Here is a 20,378-nt window from a genome sequence, read left to right on the forward strand (position 1 = left end):
CTTTTTTTTTTGACTAAATCCTCGATTAATACGCATCCGGTCCGTCTCATCCGCTTATCCACGGATGTCAAATCCGCGGGTGATTGAGCCGGACACGGTTGGATTTTCCAAATCCGCAACTTTGACGGATTGGACGTGGGTGACCCCTAATCCGCATCCGTCTGTCCGTTGCACACCCCTAGTCAACTCCATACTTTAAGAAAATGATATTATTAGGCCCAAAAAATCAAATTTTCTTCAGATCTGGACCATAATTAATTATTAGGAATTTTAATAATGACAACACTTCCCTTTAGTATTTATATCATTGGATATTTTCTTTTTCAGTTCATTTTCTTTTTCACTTTCTCTCTCTCATTTTCCTTCCGCTCTCTCTCGGATGAAGAAACAGGCGAGAAGACACAATTTCCGATTGAAATTTTCAGTGAAAAATCAATTCAAAGCCTAGATCCTGATTATCTAAACGTTAATTCGACATCAACATCACTTGTTCTTCGGAGATTCAATGAAAATCGATGGAAAATGAATGATAATCATTAGTAGCAGCAAATAAATCTGAAGATTCGCCTACAAATTGAACAGATAAGCTTCGTTTTATCTTTAACGTTTCAATTCAATAAGTAGATTTAGTTCTTTGATTTTTCAGATTTATATTTCTGCAAAATCATTTTGTGATTTTGAAAACTTTTTAAAAGCTTGGTTTCAGCATAAATCTCTTATTGAAATCATAATTAGAGTTAGATCTGTTATAATCTCATCTTAATCTTACTGTTGAGAGTAAAATTTCGAAAAAACATTCAAGAAAAATTTCTAGTGTTCTTGAACAAAATTCGATAGATCTTTTAATTTTTTATCTCGATCGAAAATCGGTTTTCAGATTTGAAATCGGCGAATCATTATCTCATTTACCCATCTATTAGATACGAATTCTATATACTTTGATTTTTGAACTGATTTTTGCTCATCTCTAATGTTACATGTTCTTAAAAAATGATTTTTAGTTCAATCTATATTTGCTTTGGTTGTTCAAATTTAAACAACATGATGTAGTACGATTTCAAGATTTAGATTATATATCTAATTAAAATTTTATGTCAATATCTTCTACAGCGTGTCAATTACTGGCAACGGTGTTGTCAAAACCATAGAAACTAAAGCTGAAGAATAAAGAGATATGGAAGGAAAAGTTGGATCAGAAGTGATTGTACTGGTAAAATGAATTAGGTTACTAAATTATGGCTTGTGCTTCAATTTTCAGTTCATAGCTTGTGATGGTGAAAGTTTGAGCAGGTGGTGATGCTGGTAGTGGTACTGAAGCTAGAGAGTTGTTCATTGTGCTTCAATTTTCTCATTTTGATGATTATTCACACATGTGTAACTTTCGTCTACACATCCAAATTGCATGTGTAGCTTGCGTCTACACATCCAAAATGCATGTGTAACTCTCAGTTACACTATTCAAATGCATCTGTAACTCCCAGTTACACTAGTCATATACATGTGTAACTCTTATTTATACTATTATTGTCTGTCTATTTTGGTTATAAATGATGTTACAGTAACATAGGATGTAACTAGTTGCAACATATTGGATTGGTTTTACATTTAAAGCTTTTGGTGACTACCTATTGAATATGGCCTTGAGAGCTTGTGTCTGTGTAGCTGTTGAAGCAACTGATGGTGATGGTTATGTTAATTTCAGAGAGGATGTTTTTATTTGGACCTAGTAGTGGTATTCGCAGGGTAATACAAGATGTGGAGAGAGATAGTGTTAATGTTTATGTTGTTTATGGTGTAAGTTATGTCTCATTAAGCTTATAGAGCTTCCCAAGGGAAACAATCATGCGACATCTAAGCCTGGTCGTGCATGTATTTCTTATTCTTCGTTGGGATTAACTATGTAACCCTTAATATATGGATGTGTAACTCCTAGTTACATAAGTCATATGAATGTGTAACTTCTAGTTACACATGCATATAACATATGTAACTCTTATTTACACTAGTCACATACCTGTGTAATTTTGGGTTCTAATTTTTGATGAACTGCTTTATTTGTTTTTGTACAGTTTGTTTGATGTTTTGACTTTATTGTACGTCAGAGAGGGGATTTGTTGTTGTAGATGGTATTGAAGCTTAGCTGGTGAAGATGTAGTTCTCAAGTGAATTGCAGGTGGTATGAGGATTGGGAATGGTTATGAACAGGGTGTTGTTGCTAATTAAAGGTTATGGAGGTGTTGATTTTAGAGTATGAAAGTTCACAGAGAGATGTAGGAGTGTGCAAGTGGTACAAATGCATATTTGGCGTTGGTTTGGAATGAATTGGTGTTGTTATTGCAGTGATATAGCTATGGGATGAATGGGAATAGCTCAGGTATGCACTGGTTGAAGAATCAGATGGGTTTGAGTTAGTGATGCTCAGATAGATGTATGTTAGGAGTTAACATTACAGGTACTGGTACAGCTGCAGTTAAGACAGTGGTAATGGAATATAGGAAATTCATATGTGAAGTAAGCTCTTTCAGGTATTGATCTCTCTTACAATTTATCTTCATCATCGTGTTTGTTTGTTGAGTTTCACAGTGATTGTTCTATATGCATAGTTAGGTGATTGCTTACGAGTTAGGTGTAAGACATTAGAGTCTTAGACATTTCTTTGCATTATAAAAACATGCGTGCATCCGCACATTAGTTTAGATATATCCAAACATAAAAACTTTGAATTATAAACACTGAGGTCTTTGAACCATGTTAGTTTGATGCTCAGATGGATATGATAAAAAAGTCTACGTTTTTGTTTGTGCAAGCTCTTATGGAATGGGATATCATGCATAGATTTTACCTGTTTACGAACTTTTGCCTCCTTCTGGTTATATAGATTGTATGTGTAACTTCTGGTTACATAAATTTTACCTGTTTACGAACTTTTGCCTCCTTTTATGTGGTATTTGACTATATTTTTTCCTGGAATATGCAGATTTGCTTGTTGTTATATTGCAGGCTTCAGATAACTTCATAAAAGCTAATTGCTTAAATGGGGTAATGGTCTCGCTAGAATTGGAGTTGACGCTGAATACACAAATCAGATGCATGTATAACTCTCAACTACACTAGATAGATGCATATGTAACTCTCAATTACACTAGACAGAAGCGTGTGTAACTTCTAGTTACACATGCTAAGAAATTATTGTAAATGAATATTAAAGTAATACATGTATTTTTTGTATGTGTTCTTTTTTATGTCTATTTTTTTGATGTGCAACTTTGCATTACACATGTCATAAGGATGTGTAACTTCTGGATACACATGCAATATGCATGTGTAACTTCTGTTTATACATTCACACTATACTTTAATAATTTTGGGCATAGATATAATAATTTTGGGCTTAAATTTAAATTTTATTTAATTTGGTGCTTGACAATATATAAAAGGGCATGAATGTCTTTTAATAACTCGGGGCCTAGATTTAAATTTCTTTTAATTAAGGGCCTCACATTATGGGTTATCCATGAGTTGGGCCTTAGCTTAATTTTCCCGATTCGAAAATATATTATTATGATAATTTCATAATATGATAATATTTTGTATTATTATGGAAATGTTTGGAAATGTTTTTTTAACACATTTATTATGAAAATTCGGAATTAAATTAATGAGCATATCTCTTAATTTATATTAGTAAAGTATGTTATATGCTAGTTAATATTTTGTTAACAATACAAGAGAGATTTCGGTAATATTAATTGTAAAAATAACAAAACCGAAAATATGTATTTATTACAAATCTTTGAGAATTTTCGGATTTTGATAATCACTACACCAAAATAGACATTTTGTTACTGTAGATGGTGGATTTTCGACAAAGGCTAAAATCGTAAACCCATAATTATACGAACCTCTGATCCAGCAATCAGACGTGAGTATTGAGACATGGGTCTCTCATCGAATTCTCTAACTGGAGAGTACTTTCTCTCAGAGTACATGTAGATATGTAGTCTCACGAATGGACAACGGCATATCTCATGAATACTGAACACTTTCAGTGATTATTTCTATATAGTATCACGAGATGGACGGCTCCAAGACAGCTTGCTCTGCTAGTATAGAGCGATAACGTCTTCAGGAACAAACAACGAGTTTACCCTGACTATATAAAGGATATGACTTACCGACAAGCTCATATCGGGATAATTGATGCTCCTAGACATCTTGCTCTGCTAGTATAGAGCCACAAAGTTAATTATTCCTAATTCAGATTAATTCTGTCGTGACATTCACTAATGAATTCCCAGAATAATCTATTATTGCTCCTATTCCATGGTCGAATCCACGACTGGTCCCATGGAATGGCAATAACAATTGCTCCTATTCCATGGTCGACTCCACGACTGGTCCCATGGAATGGCAATAAACAATTGTTCTGATTCTATGATCGAATCCATCGCTTGATCTCATAGAATATCAATAACTATATTATCTCATTACTCCGATTTCATGATCGAATCCACAATTGGTCTCATAAATGGTAATAGATAAATCTTAATTAATCTGATTCTATGGTCGAATCTACGATCCCATGGAATGGTAATGCTCACTTTATTATTCTGAATTCGTAGTCGAATCCTCAGATGATCCTATGAATTAATAATAAACATCATATTACTCAGTTTTGTGAATTATTCTCCACTGAATTCCACAATTAGTAATAAATAATCAACAACCGGGCGTCTGAGCTACCTCTAAGTAAGCCCTAATTCAAATGGTGAAAGTGTATTCAACGACGATGCACTAACAGTCATCGCACGAACGAATGTTTCAAAAACGATGAACCTATGCAAAATAGGGAAGAAAATAATTAAAAATATTGACCAAGGTGCTGAGAACACGGACACACGACCAACCGACCGTGTCGTGGTCAGTCCCACGCCATTTTTATATTTTTAATACATTTTTATTATTTTCCATGATTGGATGAAAATTCCCTCGTTTGATCAAATCTCCTTCGTCTCGAGGAAACTCCTCGGTTTCATGGTATTTTCATAAATCCGTAAAAAATAATATAAAATTGAAGAAAGGAGTGTGGGGCGTGACCATTGGCCAACCGGCCATGCCTTGGTCCAAGCCGGCCCCACAGCTCACGGTTGCTTATTATTTTATTATTATTATTTCTCTAATTTCATGAAAAAAATCCTTGATTTCATGGTATTTTGCACAAATCATCAAATAATAATAAAATAAAATAAATTATGAAAACTTGTGGGACCGGGCCTTGGCCGTCCGGCCATGCCCTAGCCGGTCCGACACACCCCTTTGTTTTATTATTTTATGATTAGTTTTCCTTGAATTCCACAAATTCCTTGATTTCATGGTATTTCTCTCAAATTAGGAAAAATTCCCTCAATTCATCAAAATACATGAAAAATACACAAAAAATTAGGGAAACTCGTGGGACCGGGCCCAAGCCGGCCGGCCATGCCTTCCACGGTCCCACACGCCCTTGTTTTTATTATTTTAATATTTTTTGCTTCCTTGAACTCATGAAAACTCCTTCAATTCATGGAAACTCCCTAAATTCATCAAATTTCTCAAAATTCATGAATTTTCATAAAATCATCAAAATATTATAAAATTAAGGAAAAGGCACCACGGGACTGTGGTCGCGACCGACCGACCATGCCTTGACCACGGCGGTCCCACGCCTCCTCATTCCTTATTTTATAATTATTTTCCATCATCTCATGGTGTTTTCCTCAGTTTCGTCGAAACCCTAATTTTGACATATTTTCTGGAATGGATGCTCAATTACACGCCGAAAAATATCAAAATTCTCAGGACTGAGACGCGGACGCCTTGGGGACACGAGCACGCTATCTTGACCGACCAAGATTATCTCTTTGGATAACACTTAGGGTTTTGGTCTGGCGGTCTACGGCACGTGTGTTCAAACACACGATGGAATGTGAGCAAGTCGTGCAATCAGTTGAAGGAATTCACGAGGTAGTGGGTTGAAAATCGACCAAGTCTCCACACGTTGAGTAACTGGTTTCAAACACGATCTCCACTTCCCCACTCCTTGATTCCATCAATTGTCACACTTTATGGGGTCATGGTGTCTAAAATTCCAGCAATATAAATAAGTCTCTGAATCATGATTGAATCATGGGCATCAACAGTATCATCAATCTCACGTCAAACTGACAACACGAGATCAACAACTCATCAATTGAGCAATTACTCTCAACTGAGCAATTTCAATCATTCAGAACTTATCGTATTCAGAATACACAGCACACCTACAATCTTTGATTACCATTGATTCCACACATTCCTCAGCTTCCCTCCTACAGATCAACCCATCCTCTCTTGTGACCGAATTTACTCTAGAACGGTCATTGTCTTGATTTAAGCCGGAGTACTACAGATTGATCTCTCGAATCGAAAGCACCCCCTTTGCAGCGGTGCATCTGTGTGAGGATTAAAATTTCGCTCGGTTCGAGGAGTCTCCTCCGTACGGTCGTCTCCTCAATTCCTTAAAAACCAGCAAATCGTTTTTCCCCATCTACAGATTGGCGACTGCAGTGGGAGATCATTCTCTCGGTTGCAATCTCATGATTTCAAAAATATGGTTGATCTTAGGTCAGGCTCAACTACGAATTTCAACGGTGCTAGCACTAGCAACAACAACAACGATCAAGACATCTCGGAAACAATTCCGGTCTCCAACATTGGCGGTGGTGATGTTACTCCCCCTCATGTCAACGCGGAAGGTCATCCTTTATTCGGTCGACACCCTGAGGAATTCAGAGGAAATCCACCACCTACTATTGTTGATCTCATCAAAGTGCAAGAGACTCTTGCAAAGAATAAAACCGATATGGCTACAACACAGAAGGAGCTATTAATGAACTGAAGGCTCTCACTGATACAATGTCAGGGAAGACCCAAGGAAAAGGAAAATAGAAGGAAAAGTCCTCAGACGCTGATCCTGAGGTAATTCCAATTCATATAGTAAATGATGATGAAGTCCGCAAAGCTGCAGACGATCCATCAGCGAAGGAATCATCAAATTTCATTACTCGGGAAGATTTGGAACGCATCTTGGAGAACCGTGGAAAATACAAGACATCACATGTCCATCATCACCAGCCTCCATACCCTGCTGCTACGCAAAGGATTCCTCTTCCAAGAGAGGAACGACGAACATTCCAATGATTACGTGAAAAGATTCAGAGTCCAGGCCCTGGACTGTCATGATCCAAACGTCACAGAGCAGCAACTGTAGACTTGTGTACCAACGACATGATCCCGGTCTATAGAGCTTTATTGGAAAATATTCGTTTCCAGACCTTCTCAGAGCTTCATTAAGCGGCGAAGAGATCGGCAACTACTGCGCCCGCTTTACTGGAAAGAACAAAAGCTACAAAGGCTGAAGAACCACGAGGCGCTCGAGGTAGCAGACGTCTGATCAACAAACATTACAACCTCCATCCTTCCATAAACGTTGTTGCAGAAGGGAGCAAACGAAAATTCGACCCGCCGTGCAAGCATACCTCGGCTCCTTCAAAAGCACAAAGGAAGGATAACCAAGATGCACAAACCTCGACCTAGCATCAACAAACGGGAAATGATCGGAAAGACTCAAACCTCCCTGAAGTGACTGAGTTACCCGAAGTATGGGTTCAAGATGATACAATCAACTTGATGTTCATCAAACAGAGCCAAATGAAGCAAGATGGAGAATCCCAGGTACTGTCACCTTCATGGATTCATCAATCACCCGACAAGTAAATGCAATATTTTGAAGCACATCTTCAAAGAGAAGGTTGATCTACACAAGATTCAACTGAGGACTGAAGGAGTACACAGATCCTCTCCCAATCAATACCTCGACTCTCTGAACAACCTATCAAAGAGGCAGTTCAATCCTTGGTCGAACGTGGATTGCTCTATCTGTCGAAGGCACAAAGGAGAGACATGTTCACACCACTGAACCACATCGTGTCAACAAGTTCATTCCGGAAATACTTCTTGATCCTCCAGCCACAGATCAAGAGATGTTCGACTGGGGACCTCTTACCACACTCAATCTCAGAAGAAACGAATTTAGAAGAACGTTGATCGATGCTGACACCGCCATCAACAATATTCCACTGAAAACCATCGGATCCACATGCATCACTCGAAAAGGAGCTACTCATGCTCCCATCTCAATCAGAGATCTTGAAGGAACGCTCGGAAATACTTATGGCTACATCACTCTCAAGGTGGACGTAAGCTTAAACTGGACAGGAACCAAGTTTCACATAATCGGGATGATCTAGAATATGACATGTTCTTCAGACGTGCGTGGGTCCATGCTGACAAAGCGTCTTTGGTTGCACATCTCTCCAACGAAGAAATTTCTGATCCATAAGATTTTACGGCATCCTATCATCAGAGCACTTGGAGGAATTTCGAACTTTGACGAGATTGAAGCAAGAACCTGCAAAAGATGCATACACATTCATCAAGAGGTTCCACACTCAGGCAAGTCTCACTCCTCCCGTGTCTACGTCATTTATTTCCTCACATGCTATCCTAGCATGGGGACTTAATTATGCTAGCAACTCTGCAATACTTTATGAATGGTAACTTCACCGCATTAGTATTTTTCCAAGTGGTTGAATCTAACATTTCTCCGAATCGAGCACTGGACGTTCATTGCTGAGATGATGTCCAAACACGGCAAAGAACACTTTGGGAGTTTCTAGATAGCCTTGCAGGAGTGTCCATGTGTGCCACAAAATTAGAAAGCTCTGATTTCTGCACAAGTGTTGAATCCCACTGCTACAACGAAAGGAATGTTGAATCAACAAAAGATAGTCGGGCCCAGACGATCAAACCTAAGACATACTCAAGGGGTATGAAGCTTCAACGCTCAAGCATCTAAGAAGCCTTCAAAATTGTACTCTCAATCAAAGAGTACACCTTCGATAATGGCGCCTCTGGCTTCAACACAAATATCTCGACACTGATTCAACACCAGCACGATCGGCACTACATTCGATAAGTCTTCAATTATATCATTATAAGACTTCTGAAGTAGATGCAACATCATTCATACATGAATGTCACCAACTCCTTTAATATAAAATGGGCAACTTGAGGTGATTCATGAAGCCTCATCAACGGGATTTCTCTACATTACAAGCCCCGCTTGATTGAGGAACTTTCTCTCTTCACCAATCACATCCAGTATGAAGACTGATGATGCTATCTACTACAACAATGTCGACTCACTGACAAAGCCAGTTCGTGGTAAAGTTATGCTTTCAGGAGCATTCATGTTGAACTCTCAGTACACCTTCATCTTACGGACGCTCAACTCATCAACTAGTTCGTAAATGTAAAAGGCTCACTGGATGAAGGAGCAAGGATTATATCTATAATCATGGTTCTAGCCTTTTCGATTCTTGGAGCAACTTCAACCACGGTATAAACATTAACAATAATCTCTAGAGGAACACCACCCATGATCTCAGCATCGACAAGGATCTCTGGAGCATAATCATTCATGGTCTCAGCACCAACAACGGTCTCAGGAGCAACATCCTCAGGGCTTCATCAACTAATCATTCTCCGAAGTGTTACACATGAAGCGGACTTCTCTAAGAACCAATGATTCATATCAAGATGTGCAGACCTGATAACATTCTCACATGAAAGTCTTCCCAAAGATGGCACGTCTGGTGGGCATAACCCAAAGTCTTCCACAAGATGTTCTCATCACCTCTACAAATGAGATACAACACACTCCAGGCCATGGGTTTGGAAAAGAGTACCAATGGGTGAGGAATGAGAAAATGCTTCCTTGCCGAAATATGTTTGTCTATGTCTATTTTAAAACATACCAAAAGGGTGCATCAATCGGACATACGAGCTGAAAGATACGGCCTTTACCGTCGGGTCTACGAAATCTGAAAACTTTGTGCGGGATTACAAATTACAAATGTGCATGCTTCATTGGATGACCTCTACAACTCCAAATTGAGTGATTATTTTCTCATGTGATAACTCAGTCTCTTAGCTTCAAAATTTGGGTCAAGCATCGAATTCCGACGTCGTATGAGGTTTCTACAGCTTCCAGAGCATACAACGCGCAACCAGAGATTCGTGGACGGGATTCATAACTTCCACGGTCGATCGGTGTCCACCAGGTCTTTTCGCTAAGTCCTTCATCAAGGTACCTCCAATTTCGACCACCTAGGTCTTTACATCAATTTTTCTACCAGGGTCCTCTATCTAGGTATTGACTGAAGAAAGGAAACCGAAAGAGAGAGATTTAACAAAATACTGGGGACTGACGGTCCACTGATCATGACGATCAGCTTCACAGTCCAAGACTCGTGGCACCAGAATCTCATGTTCTAATCATTCATCATAAAGGTAATTCTACCACCGGGACATGAAACCATGGTCATTACATCATCCCCTCTCGAGAGCAACCTCGGATATGGTCCCGTGACCAGGGTTTCAGAAGTGATATTTCTACGACTGACAGAAGCAAGATGGCACTGCAAGCACCATGCTCATATATAAATCAAGGGGTCCTGATCTCAAACGAATCAATGACATTAAAATCATTCATCAACCGTTCAAGACACAAGCGAATGGTCTAAAGACGCAACAAGAGTGTTTTACAACATGACGTCTGAGATAATTTTACACTGTCCTGTACAAACCGACGATCTAGGAGCAATTTGTGAAGAATATAGGGATGGGTCATATACCGTTATATTTGTATGGATGTCCTCTACAACATATCCAAAATTCACAACAATTGGAGAAACGAGCGAAGAGTTGTGGTCAAAACGTTGGACCACATGCCAGCTGTAAATTTTCTGAAGGTCTCCTGGAAGTTTACTGTTTCGTCGATTTAGGATCCTAAACATGATCGAAACTAAAACATCTTCTTTGCAAAATCTTGGAAATTTCCTGGGCTTGAGGATACATATGCAGATGTCGAAAATCTGACCCCAAACGAGGATTCTACAGCGTTTTACTAAAAGGCTGAAGTCTGAAATTTCCTGGTGACGTATTTCGGAAAAATTACTCGTGTATTCACATGGGTTTTCATTCATTCACTCACAAATCAGCAATTTCATACTTTTATGAAAAGGTCACAGGAGATATACTTACTAGGGGAGTCTCTAAACCGTTTGAGGGCTCGGCAATGTTGGAATCTCCGTTGGCAACTCCATTATCTTCATTCGGTTCGGGATTTCGGGAACTCTCCATATTCTCATATCCCAAAGAAGAGCACGATTCATTAACATAATGCTTATATACAATGATTTCTTCCTGGGAATCAACAACAATTATTATTATTTCATTCAAGGAGATGCCACGATCACCTGCACGAAAAAGGGTACTTACATCGACTTCTCCATCAGTGCTGGATTCATGAATTGTTTACCCGAGAACAAGTTGAAGACCGTCAATCGATGGAGCAAAAGTATGAAAAGAAGTAACAAACCTTGATCTCATGATCCTAATTGCACGTGCAAAGTCATGACACAAGGAGCGCTAACAACTCACCAAAGAAACGGCTGGGGACTACACGTCATTTGCTAACATCATGTAGTCCTTACTTCTGGGTTCTCCACTCCCGTGGACTTTCTTTCATTTCCATGGAGTCTATATTGATCCAAGATCTCACTACACGATCATTCTATGGTAAAGCTAATGAAAAAACCAGGAGTACAACTCAGTATAAAGGATCTCTCACCATCACCGAGAGGTTCCAGAAGTACCATTTCTTATTATGGAAACACTATATTTGGAAGTATCATTGGGAGTCAGTCATTCTCGCAAAGTGGCTACTTCAGCACATCGTTCATACAAAGTGCAGGCTTCGACAGAACAATTAATCAATGGGATAAATGTGCTCACTTCAGAGTCTACAAAAATGGTAACCATCCAACTCTTACCTATTTACAATTTCACTAGCTATAGTGATTACAATCTCGAGAATTCGTTTGATCCTTCAAACCTGCAAAGACGAACAAAATTCATTATTCAAAATCATGACTTGATTTTCATAAAACCGTGAACAACCCACGTAAAACTTTACTGAGTGAACATCCACTGGTTTTTCAAAAATTGGACAGACGTTCATTCTACAATTGTAAAAACCCACAGACATTATTTCATGTATAATTGTTTACTTTCAACAGTTGTTCAAAATCAAAACTTTATTTTACAAAATACGTAAATATTTAATGTGAAACTCACGTAAATTTGAAAAATATATCTGTATATTTTTACTCCCTCACCCGAGCTTCTGTCTTTGAAGCGAGAGTATATTTTCAAAAATTTGTGAACGCTCACATATCGAAAATAAAAAATTTCATGAAAGCTCATAGACAAAATTTTATTAACAGACGCACGTCTATTCAAAAAAAAAAGCTTTTCTCTCGTACGAGCATCCACCTTTGAAACGAGAGTTTATTCTACTTTGTGAAATCTCACATATTTAAAAATAAAACTTCGGTTTTTGTGAAAGCTCATAGACAAAGTTTTATATCATTAGACTCATGTCTATTTTGTTTGTTCCTTAAACTAACGAACGAACGAGCATCTATTCCTAAAACTGGGATTTCCTTATTGGGCCCGGCCCACGAATCCTAACCGACCAAGGACTCATCGTCCAAACCATCGGTTCAGCACTAATTCATGGTCATCAGGTGATGCTCTGATCATGACACTGAGGTCTTCGTCAAGTCATGGTTTGCTCATACTATCGAAATCCGGTAACTTCTTAACTTACGACTAAATTCAATTACTTGTATTGTTTATGGCCGAAAAATCACCATTTAATGCTGACTGAGGAACACGGCTTTCCTCAGTAAGCAGGGGACTTAATGTAGATGGCGGATTTTCGACAAAGGCTAAAATCGTAAACCCATAATTATACGAACCTCTGATCCAGCAATCAGACGTGAGTATTGAGACATGGTTCTCTCATCGAATTCTCTAACTGGAGAGTACTTTCTCTCAGAGTACATGTAGATATGTAGTCTCACGAATGGACAACGGCATATCTCATGAATACTGAACACTTTCAGTGATTATTTATATATAGTATCACGAGATGGACGGCTCCAAGACAGCTTGCTCTGCTAGTATAGAGCGATAACGTCTTCAGGAACAAACAACGAGTTTACCCTGACTATATAAAGGATATGACTTACCGACAAGCTCATATCAGGATAATTGATGCTCCTATACATCTTGCTCTGCTAGTATAGAGCCACAAATTTAATTATTCCTAATTAAGATTAATTCTGTCGTGACATTCACTAATGAATTCCCAGAATAATCTATTATTGCTCCTATTCCATGGTCGAATCCACGACTGGTCCCATGGAATGGCAATAACAATTGCTCCTATTCCATGGTCGAATCCACGACTGGTCCCATGGAATGGAAATAAACAATTGTTCTGATTCTATGATCGAATCCATGGCTTGATCTTATAGAATAGCAATAACTATATTATCTCATTAATCTGGTTTCATGATCGAATCCACAATTGGTCTCATAAATGGTAATAGATAAATCTTAATTACTACGATTCTATGGTCGAATCTACGATCCCATGGAATGGTAACGCTCACTTTATTATTCTGAATTCGTAGTCGAATCCTCAGATGATCCTATGAATTAATAATAAACATCTTATTACTCAGTTTTGTGAATTATTCTCCACTGAATTCCACAATTAGTAATAAATAATCAACAACCGGGCGTCTGAGATACCTCTAAGTAAGCCCCAATTCAAATGGTGAAAGTGTATTCAACGACGATGCACTAACAGTCATCGCACGAACGAATGTTTCAAAAACGATGAACCTATGCAAAATAGGGAAGAAAATAATAAATAATTAAAAATATTGACCAAAGTGCTGGGAACACGGACACACGACCAACCGACCGTGTCGTGGTCAGTCCCACGCCATTTTTATATTTTTAGTACATTTTTATTATTTTCCATGATTTGATGAAAATTCCCTCGTTTGATCAAATCTCCTTCGTCTCGAGGAAACTCCTCGGTTTCATGGTATTTTCATAAATCCGTAAAAAATAATATAAAATTGAGGAAAGGAGTGTGGGGCGTGACCATTGGCCAACCGGCCATGCCTTGGTCCAAGCCAGCCCCACACCTCACGGTTTCGTCTTATTTTATTATTATTATTTCTCTAATTTCATGAAAAAACTTCTTGATTTCATGGTATTTTGCACAAATCATCAAATAATAATAAAATAAAATAAATTATGAAAACTTGTGGGACCGGGCCTTGGCCAGCCGGCCATGCCCTAGCCGGTCCCACACGCCCCTTTGTTTTATTATTTTATGATTAGTTTTTCTTGAATTCATCAAATTCCTTGATTTCATGGTATTTCTCTCAAATTAGGAAAAATTCCCTCAATTCATCAAAATACATGAAAAATACACAAAAAATTAGGGAAACTCGTGGGACCAGGCCCAAGCCGGCCGGCCATGCCTTCCACGGTCCCACACGCCCTTGTTTTTATTATTTTAATATTTTTTGCTTCCTTGAACTCATGAAAACTCCTTCAATTCATGGAAACTCCCTAAATTCATCAAATTTCTCAAAATTCATGAATTTTTATAAAATCATCAGAATATTATAAAATTAAGGAAAAGGCACCACGGGACCGTGGTCACGACTGGACGACCATGCCTTGACCACGGCGGTCCCACGCCTCCTCATTCCTTATTTTATAATTATTTTCCATCATCTCATGGTGTTTTCCTCAGTTTCGTCGAAACCCTAATTTTGACATATTTTCTCGAATGGATGCTCAATTGCACGCCGGAAAATATCAAAACTCTCAGGACTGAGAGGCGGACGCCTTGGGTACATGAGCACGCTATCTTGACCGACTAAGATTAGCTCTTTGGCTTACAGAAGCCGGTCCCATCAAGTTTCACAGTTTTGACCTAATTTGCACAATTGCACGTATTAGGTCCAAGACTCTTCCAAACACTTTGGATTTTCATAAAGTGATCATCAGGCGGTCACGTGACTACCCAGGGACGGTTTCATGACCCCATGGTCGGTCCCTCACTCCGTCATAATTAATTAGGTTTTCTCACCTAAGGCTCAGACGAGCATTTTCGAATAAATGATTGAACCAGCATTTAATCATTCTTTCACCAACAAATCGTCAACTCTTCAGGAGTTCTTTGTATTTGCTCACGTGAGCATATGGACACTACATGGTTGATCCACGGTCCCATGTAGTCGCTCCCTCCTTCGTCCCATGGTTAAACTTCTGACGAACCATGAATTGATCATCAATTGATCAAATTAGGGTTTCTGAATCCAAGGATCATCATTCCAGATTCTAACCTTAATAATTTTACGACGACCTCATGGTCATTAATTTTATTAATTATGCTCGGTTCAATGACCAGTATTCTAATTAATATTTTTGGTACGCTGCCAATAATCCATCAGATGAGCAACACATGCTCAGACGATCAAATATTCAACAGTTCATCACATGAGAAACACTTGCTCAGATGATAAATATTTGCTCAAACCAAGGAATATTGGTTCAACAATCAATATTCAACGAGCAATACTTTCTCACTTCATCGTAAGAACTATACCTCTGTCTCATGACATGTTCAATTCATGAGTTTCAGAAAATCATGTTCAACTCAGCAACTACATGGATTCATCGTCCCATCAAACCACGAAGTCATCAATTGACTAACAAACCACGAGACGTCAATCGTGTCACTTTGGGGGGATATCACTTAGGGTTTTGGTCTGGCGGTCTACGACACGTGTGTTCAAACACACGATGGAATGTGAGCAAGTCGTGCAATCAGTTGAAGGAATTCACGAGGTAGTGGGTTTAAAATCGACCAAGTCTCCACACGTTGAGCAACTGGTTTCAAACACGATCTCCACTTCCCCACTCCTTGATTCCATCAACTGTCACACTTCATGCGGTCATGGTGTCTAAAATTCCAGCAATATAAATAAGTCTCTGAATCATGATTGAATCATGGGCATCAACAGTATCATCAATCTCATGTCAAACTGACAACACGAGATCAACAACTCATCAATTGAGCAATTACTCTCAACTGAGCAATTTCAATCATTCAGAACTTATCGTATTCAGAATACACAACACACCTACAATCTTTGATTACCATTGATTCCACACATTCCTCAGCTTCCCTCCTACAGATCAACCCATCCTCTCTTGTGACCGAATTTACTCTGGAACGGTCATTGTCTTGATTTAGGCCGGAGTACTACAGATTGATCTCTCGAATCGAAAGCACCCCCTTTGCAGCGGTGCATCTGTGTGAGGTTTAACATTTCGCTCGGTTCGAGGAGTCTCCTCCGTACCGTCGTCTCCTCAATTCCTTAAAAACCAGCAAATCGTTTTTTCCCCATCTACAGTTACACAAATATATGTCACATCTTATTTATTGTCACACTTATAAGTGTAATGAATATGGTGTCATTCTTTTGTTACACATTAATGGTCACACTAATAAGTGTGACTTTACTTAATTTAAATCACACTAAAAAGTATGTCAAATCTGTTACATATATTAGTGTAACAAATCTGGGATAAATAATTAAAAAAAATATAGGTTTTATCAGCCCCTAATTCTGGATTCCTCCGCCTGCCCTCCCAACCCACCTCATTGTGGAACCAGAAAAGAAACATATACTTTCTGAATCTCCATTCACATGAAGTAGAAAAAACCATTGTATTGCATTAAAACAGTGTACAAGTTACATTTAAAATGTGAATACACTATAAATACACAAGCCGCCAAAATTGAAAACTAATGAAAGCCAAAATTGTGCACTATAATTTACAACAAGTACACCATATCAGTGCAATTTAGAATATTAATTTGCTACAATAACTTGACTATTAATATCTTAATTATGAGCTAGTCCATCAAAGATGTATACTTCGACATATGATGATATCCTTGCCTTGTTCCCTTTTCCGGCTTAGCAAAGCAGGTCAAATATACCTCCGTATACGATTTAGGACGTGGTGCAATAGAGGCTATGTAGATGCATTTAGCATACAAGTATATGAACGTAAAAAGTATACGAGTACAAACTGGGAATAAATCGGGATGAATGCTACAACAGATGAGAATCAGGTTTTTATTGCCAGAAAAAACAACCTCTGAGCATAAGCCACATTACTTTCACTCTCTTCATAAACTTAGATCCTCCTTTGCTATAAGTCTGCCCATCATTTGATATTCGTGGTCGTTATAATGCGGATAATGTTCTCAATTAATTTGTCTTACAAGACGGAGGCTCACCGCAGTAGCAATAAGTCCTCCTGCAAATCCAAAAATTAGGCAAGTGTCATCTTTAATAAATCCTTTATGAGCATTCAAATACAAGTGTCATAATATCCCTATTCCAACATGATGAGAAAAGGATGGTGATATGTATCAAATTAGCTACTACAGAAGTATAAGATTAATAACTACCAAAAGGAGTGATGACTGATGATTAACAATATTATAGTTTTTAAAATAGGAAAGCATAAATCTCCTCTGTAATGGTTCTCGATGTTGAAGATTTAACATTAACTACATCTTCATACTTCATATATATGAAATTAACACACATACGGGAGTGAGAACCAAGCATACCTGCAACACTTGATGAGTCTTCAACCATGCGACCACCGCCAAGTGCACCTCCGGACTCGTGAACCCGTGCATTAGCAATACCCTAGAAAAATGGGTAAGCACAAAATAATCCAAAAAATAAAGTAATAAAATATCTAATAATAACTATATATAAGAGGAACTAAGTGCTGCATGTTGGGATTGTGGAGATGGCAAGACAACATGAGCAATTTCCCATCCCCCTATGTTTTGCAAGACTATATGCACTTGCTAAATGGCTGCAAAGAAAAAGTAATAAATGTGTATGAGAGACAATTACCACGAAAAAAAATCACTATATAGAGTTTTTCCTTCTTACTTTTCTTATCTGATAATTCGCATTAAGTTACTAATTTAGCTCACCACATTGTTCGCATCCCTTCTTTCGCAAAGCAAAAGAAGATCATCTGAACGTGCACCAGCAGCTGCATACCTACGTGAAACACCATGCAACAATCAGATTGAAATAAATATACTTTTCCTGCTACATGGTTGGCATAACCACCGGACAAAGAATGTACTCGAAATTCTGAACCTATACCAGTGAAACAACAATCTCACCAAAATCATAAATGATTTTCACACTTTTCTACTATAGTAGCACTACTATCAACCTAAAGAATAAGATCTGAGGTTCACCACACATAATTTATCATTTCAAGACCCATACAGACGGTAATATACAATTATGTAAAACAGACACATGATTCCTCCTTAGGGAACATCTATAGGAGGTCTTCAACTGTGACAGTAAATTGTATACATTACAAACCCCAAGTGATAACAACTGATTGCAATGGACATTGTGAATATAAAGGTCTTCAACTGTGACGAGTGTTACCTTACCATCATTTCCACCAATTGCCAGAAGAAATCCTTGCCCAAGAAGAGCCATGACATGTCCATAACGTGGCCACGATCCAGGACCTTGAACAATAACCCTATCAAAAGAATAAGGGGCACGTAAAACTTATTTAGACCAAGAAAGAACATAATAAGAAAATAGATAAATGATAAATAGCAGACGCCTCTCTTGTTTTCTAACTCAAAAACATAAAAAGAAAAAAATCATAGGGGAGGTGTGGGTTTCTAGCTTCTTCTGGAGCTTTATTTACTATCATTGTCAGTCAACTAACATAAGACAGCTAGATGTGATCAGTGATTGATTCTATTACTAGTATTTAAGTCGGCTATACCATCCCACCTGAAATCATAGCCAAAGATGTTAGTTGCCAACTGCCTGGATCTTTATGTTTCTGTATGTGTAAGCAATCACAATTCTCTGATTCGGTTTCAGGAAAAACTTAACAACATCCACCAGAAAACATAAACACACTATTCTCATGGATCTAATCTACCACTAACAATTCTAACATGTAGACAAGCTATCTTATACGCTACCATTTAAACATATTAGAGCTACAGAAATCCGCATAAAAAAAACTTAATAACATTTATTAAGAATTTGCTTGTATTAGAGCTACAAGAATCCACAAAAAACCCAATTTTTCTTAAGAAATTATAAGCAACCACATTATTCACATAGCAACCAATCAGAACAATGAATCAATCCCACAATGGTTACTAACAATAAAAACCACAAGAACTTGTGCACAGACAATTTAACTAATTGACTTAGTATCATATTAATCATCACCAAAAAGAGAAACAAAGTAAATTAACGTAGGAATCGTATTTTTATCTCATACGCACTTGATTTGATTACGAAAATTAGAGCAAACATCATTATAAAAGCAGAAGAATAGTGATGGATTTCAATCATACGATTATGGCAGAAGAATAAATATAATTAGATTAACAAAAATAAATATATGGAAACCCTACCAATAATTTTAAACTGCAGTTACACGAAATCTCAATCGTGTTCGTCAGTTATATGATAAATTAGGGATGAAGAACTGTAACGGAATTTCATTTTTGACGAAGAATACAAATACTGTGCAAATCTTCCAGAAGAAAATAGTATACAGCTTCCCGAAATCAAAAGAATTTTTCAGAATTACTTTTTTTACTGTTCGGAAAAAACTAAATTCCAATTCTTAGATGTAGAATGAGTTTATAAAGCAAAGAATCTATTGAAGAAAGACATACCTCGATCCAAGAGAAGATAATATTACTTTTACTTTCGGTATTTATCTGTCTGGCTTTTTAGGTAATAGTTATAATAAGAACCAAGTAAGGAAACGTGGTTTACTGGTCGTTCTAAATTATGGTAGGAAAATACGCGAGAGGAGAAGATTTGATATATCTCAACTATATTTTGGCGGTATTATCTTTTGACAGGAGCGGGAGAAGAGTTTTCCCTTACTTTTTAATTATTCAATATACTTTTTTTATCATTTATTGGATGGATAATTAGTCACACTATTTAGTATGACAAAATTAATTAAAAATAAAATATAATTATATAAAAGCTTTATTGTTACACTTTTTAATGATGTGACACATATTTGTGTAACAACTTATGTCACACTAATTAGTGTGACAATCCAGTGTTACAAATTACTGAATTTGGTGTAGTGAATTACTTGATATTCAAACTTCCTTGATCTATAAATATCCAAGTTTGCATTTTGAACAAACTATCCTAAGAGCCAGCAAAACT

The 20,378-nt window shown here is 37.6% G+C and overlaps 1 long non-coding RNA gene across 3 annotated transcripts; it reads right to left on the reverse strand.

Moving 5' to 3' along the window:
• Positions 1-16,797: 16,797 nt before the first annotated feature.
• On the reverse strand, positions 16,798-19,984 carry LOC113326618. 3 transcript variants are annotated; one of them, XR_003348423.1, is made up of 6 exons: positions 19,598-19,854; positions 18,957-19,008; positions 18,599-18,693; positions 18,116-18,185; positions 17,735-17,991; positions 16,798-17,415 (listed from the first exon to the last, which is right to left on the reverse strand). It is a non-coding gene; the product is annotated as an uncharacterized LOC113326618 (long non-coding RNA). The 3 variants fall into 3 exon arrangements; XR_003348420.1 differs by lacking the exons at positions 18,957-19,008; positions 19,598-19,854 and adding an exon at positions 19,865-19,984; XR_003348419.1 differs by lacking the exon at positions 18,957-19,008.
• Between the last annotated feature and the right edge of the window lie 394 nt (positions 19,985-20,378).

This window comes from Papaver somniferum, chromosome 1, assembly GCF_003573695.1.
Source record: "Papaver somniferum cultivar HN1 chromosome 1, ASM357369v1, whole genome shotgun sequence".
Lineage (NCBI taxonomy): Eukaryota > Viridiplantae > Streptophyta > Magnoliopsida > Ranunculales > Papaveraceae > Papaver > Papaver somniferum.